Genomic DNA, 5,288 nt, shown 5'->3' with positions numbered 1-5,288 from the left:
TCTGTTTTAGAAAAGAATGTATAAGAATGTTACAAATTAAATGCAGATTTATATCCGATAAAATTAAGATCATTATCTCATGTGCTTCCAATCCAGAATAAGTGAAAATTATAGCCTTAAATTTCTCTAGTTTATGAAATGGAGAGATGATTCAGTAGTTCTTGCAGAAGATTTGGGTTTGATACCCAGTTCCCACAAGACAACCTCACAATAGCCTATAATAACTGCAGTTCCAAGGAATCAAACATGTTCTTCTGGCCTTTAGGCACCAGGCACAGGGGTGGGATACATATATGCAGACATTCATTCACTCACACATGAAAAAAATCTTTTTAAAATATCTTAAAAAAATTAACAGCCACTGCCCATACTCATTGTGTTCAGAGTCTGAATTTTTATTATTAATTACAGTTTATTCATTTGTATCCCAGTTGTAGCCTCCTCCCTCATCCCCTACCAATCCCACTCTCTCTCCCTCATCTCCTCTCATATCCCTCCCCATGTGTACTGATAGAAGATGTCCTCCTCCCCTTCCATCTGACTGTAGCCTATCAGGTTTCATTAGGAGTGGCTGCAATGTATTCCTCTGTGGCCTGGTAAGGAGACTCCAGAGCCAGCCACTGAGTTAATATCAGAGACATTTCCTGTTCCCATTATTAGGGAACCCACTTGGAGACTGAGTTGCCATGGGCTAAATCTGTGCAGAGGTACTAGGTTATCTCCATGCCTGGTCCTTAGTTGGAGTATAAGTCTCAGAAATTACTCCTTTGCCAATATTTTTTGGTTATGTTGTTCTCCTTGTGCAGCTCCTGTCCTCTCCAGGTCTTTCTCCCCTTCCTTCATTAGATTCCCTGCATTCTGCCCAAAGTTTGGCTATGAGTCTCAGCATCTACCTCGATGCCCTGCAGGGTAAAGGCAGAGGTCCTCTGTGGTAGGCTCTTGTCCTGTTCCCTGTTTTCTTCCTTTTCGATTTCTATCCTGTTGGCCTTTCTGAGAAAGGGTTGATCATCTTAACCAGGGACCTCCTTGATTAGCCTCTGACCTTTTTTTCTTGAAAACTTTTTTAGACAAGAGTTTTCTGTGTAGCCCTGGCTTTCCTGGAACTTACTCTGTAGACCAAGTTAGCCTCTAACACACAGAGATCTGCCTGCATCTGCCTCCCCAGTGCTAGGATTAAATGTTTGTGCCATCACGCCTGGCTAGATTCTGAACTCTTTTTTTGGCTAGCTGAAGTTATTTTGCACATTCAATTCAATTCATTGCAATAGTAAATGTTTTGTCACTTCCTCAGTTACTTGAAATGATGAGAACAGAAATTAAATTTCATCTAAGTGCCTTAATGTCTTGAATTGTTTAAGATTTTTCACTTGAAAATCGCATCTGTCCTATGTCTTTCTCGTTTCACATGTAGATTGTTGTAGAACTCCCAATGTTGAAGCATCTGTTCAAGCCACGCACCCGATACCAGCAACCTGTGGGTTTTAATATTTTGAAGTAAATATTGTCAGGAAGGGAAGAGACAGGTAATTGTAAATTTTGGTTGCCCTAACCATTTTTTCTTCCTGGATAATTATATTTGAAATGATTCATATATGTATATGATATAATTAGAAAGTTGTAATCTTAAAAATGTTGGTTTTGGAAAAAGAGGCCCTAATTGTTACCATACAAAAACTGGTTCTTTTAAGTACTAGTTTAATTAAAGCTTGAGCTCATGGTTGTAACAGTCTTTCTGGCAGGGTCATTATTAAAACTGAGAGTTGGGAGTTAAGCAATGGAGTGGCTCATGTTTTCTGAATTCTGTGGAGAAGCTGGATCTTCTAAACTTTGCTTACCCAAAGCCAGTACGTGGCTTGTGTGTATTTTAAAGGGCTTGGGGTTCAGGATCTGAGGTATTACTTGGAACGTGGACTGCTTCAAAGTTCTTGATTCAGAGCTTCCTAGGAGGTTTGTATGTGGTATGGAAGCTTCAGAGTACAAACTCTTATGGATTGTAGAATCAACTTTGTTTTTTACTTAGTCTAAGAATTGACAGTGAAAGGGAAGAATTGAGTCCTGGGTGTTGTCGTCTGATACATATTCACCTTTTTGTTGTTGTTTTTCCTCTATGTGCATTGGTGTTTGCCTGCATGTGTGTTTGTGTGATGTTGACAGATCTTGGATTTGCAGACAGTTGTGAGCTGCCATGTGGTTGATGGCAATTGAAAACTGGTCCTCTGGAAGAACAGTCAATGGGAGGGAGGATAGGCTTGGGAGGGAACGAGGGAAGGGGCTGCAGCTGGGATATAAAGTGAAAAAAACCTAATTAATCTAAAAGTATGTTTTCAAAACAAAGAAAGGTTAAAAGCCTTACTCATCAGGTGCTCTATAATATTACCAGTAGCATTGTGTTATCTCATTTCTTAAGAGAAAAATATGGAGCTGTAATTCTCTCTTTTTTTTAAATTTTTATTTTTTCTTATCAGTTACTTTTTATTAACTCTGTATCCCAGCTGTATCCTGCTCCCTCATTCCCTCCCACTCCCACTCCTACCTTCCCTCCCTCCTCTCCACCCTGCCCCTTTCCAAGTCCACTGATAGGGTGTGACCTCCTCCCCATTCATCTGATCCTGTTTTATCAGGTATCTTCAGGATTGGCTACAATGTCCTCCTCTGTGGCCTAACAGGACTGCTCCTCCCTTGCAGGGTGGGGAGGTCAAAGAGCCAGCCATTGAGTTCCTGTTAGAAATAGTCCTTGTTCCCCTTACTATGGGAAACCAATTGGTTACTGAGCTACCACGGGCTACATCCGAGCAGAGATTCTAGGTTATATCCATACATGGTCCTTGGTTGAATGTCAGTCTCAGAAAAGACCCTGTGCCCATGTATATCTGGTCCTTGTGGAGCTCCTATCCTTTCCCCATCATACTAACTCCCCTTCTTTCATATGATTCCCTGTACTCTGCCAAAGGTTTTGTTATGAGTCTTTGTATCTGCTTTGAAAACACTGCTAGTTAGAGTCTCTCAGATGCCTTCAGTAGACTCCTGTCATACGTTCACTGCCCATCCCATCTGTCTTTCTAAATGAGAATTGATCATCTTACCCCATGTCCTCTCTCTTGATTATCTTTTTTATGTGTATAGATTTCATAATGTTTATCATATCGTATAGGTCTATATAAGCGAGTATATACCGTGTTTGTCTTTCTCCTTCTGGGATATTTCAATCAGAATGATCTTTTCTAGATCCCACCATTTGCCTGCAAATTTCATGATTTCTTCCTTTTTGATTGCTGAGTAGTATTCCATTAGGTAAAAATACCACAATTTCTGTATCCATTCCTCCCTTGATGGACATCTGGGTTGTTTTCAAGTTCCGGCTATTACAAATAGAGCTGCTATAAACATGGTTGAGCAAGTATCCCTTTTGTGTACTTGAGCAAAGTTTGGGTATATACCTAGCAGTGGTATAGCTGGGTCTTGAGGAAGCACTATTCCTAATTGTCTGAGAAAGCTCCAGATAGATTTCCAATGTGGTTGTACCAGTTTACATTCCCACCAGCAGTGGAGGAGGGTTCCTCTTTCTCCACAACCTCTCCAGCATGTGTTGTCACTTGAGTTTTTCATCTAGGCCATTCTGATGGGTGTGAAATTAAATCTCAGGGTCGTTTTGATTTGCATTTCCCTGATGGCTAATGAGGTTGAGCTAATGAGTTTTTCTCTGCCATTCGATATTCCTCTACAGAGAATTCTCTGTTTAGCTCTTTCCCCATTTTTTAATTGGATTGCTTGGTTTGCTGCTTTTCAGCTTCTTTAGTTCTTTGTATATACTGGATATTAATCCTCTGTCAGATAAAGGGTTAGTGAAGATTCTTTCCCAATCTGTAGGCAGTCGTTTTGTTTTGATGACGGTGTCCTTTGCTTTACAGAAGCTTTTCAGTTTCATGAAGTCTCACTTATTGGTTGTTGCTCTTAGAGCCTGTGCTATTAGTGTTTTGTTCAGGAAGCTGTCTCCTGTGCCAATGAGTTCTAGGCTGTTCCCCACTTTTTCTTCTAACAGATTTAGAGTATCTGGTTTTATGTTGAGGTCTTTGATCCACTTGGACTTTAGTTTTGTGCAGGGTGATAAATATGGATCTATTTTCATTTTTCTGCATGTAGACATCCAGTTGGTCCAGTACCATTTGTTGAAGATGCTGTCTTTTTTCCATTGAATGGTTCTGGCTTCTTTGTCAAAAATCGAGTATTCATAGGTGTGTGGGTTTATTTCTGTGTCTTCTGTTCGGTTCCACTGATCCTCCTTTCTGTTTTTATGCCAATACCATGCAGTTTTTATTACTATTGCCCTGTAGTACAGCTTGAGATCAGGGATGGAGATACCTCCAGATGATCTGTTGTTGTACAGGATTGTTTTGGAGATTCTGGGTTTTTGTTTCTCCATATGAAGCTGGGAATCTTTTTTTCAACGTCTGTAAAGAATTCAGTTGGAATTTTGATAGGAATTGCTTTGAATCTGTAGATTGCTTTTGGCATGATGGCCATTTTCACAATGTTAATCCTACCAATCCATGAGCACGGGAGATCTTTCCATCTGATATCTTCTTCAATTTCTTTCTTCAGAGACTTGAAGTTTTTCTCAAACAGGTGTTTCAATTGCTTCATTAGTGTCACCCCAAGGTACTTTATGTTATTAGTGGCTATTATGAAGGGTGTTGTTTCCCTAATTTCTTTCTTGTCCCTTTTGTCTTTGGTATACAAGAGGGCTTCTGATCTTTTGAGTTGATTTTGTATCCGGCCACTTTGCTGAAGGTGTTTATCAGCTGGAGGAGTTCTCTGGTTGAATATTTGGGGTCGCTCATATATACTATCATATCATCTGCGAATAGTGACACTTTGACCTCTTCCTTTCCGATTTGTATCCCCTTGATCTCCTTTAGTTGTCTTATTGCTCTGGCTAGGACTTCAAGTGCTATGTTGAAGAGGAATGGAGAGAGTGGGCAGCCTTGTCTTGTCCCTGATTTCAGTGGGATTGATTTAAGTTTCTCTCCATTGAGTTTGATGTTGGCTATAGGTTTGCTGTATATTGCCTTTGCTATGGTTAGATATGTGCCTTGTATCCCTGATCTCTCCAATACTGTAAACATGAATGGATGTTGAACTTTGTCAAATGCTTTTTCGGCATCTAAGGAGATGATCATGTGGTTTTTCTCCTTCAGTTTGTTTATGTGGTGGATCACATTGATGGATTTCCATATGTTGAACCACCCTTGCATGCCTGGGATGAAGCCTACTTGGTCATGGTGGATGAT

The sequence above is a fragment of the Meriones unguiculatus genome, chromosome X (genome assembly GCF_030254825.1).
Source record: "Meriones unguiculatus strain TT.TT164.6M chromosome X, Bangor_MerUng_6.1, whole genome shotgun sequence".
NCBI classification, from domain to species: Eukaryota; Metazoa; Chordata; class Mammalia; order Rodentia; family Muridae; genus Meriones; species Meriones unguiculatus.
Note: the sequence above shows the minus strand (reverse complement) of the source record.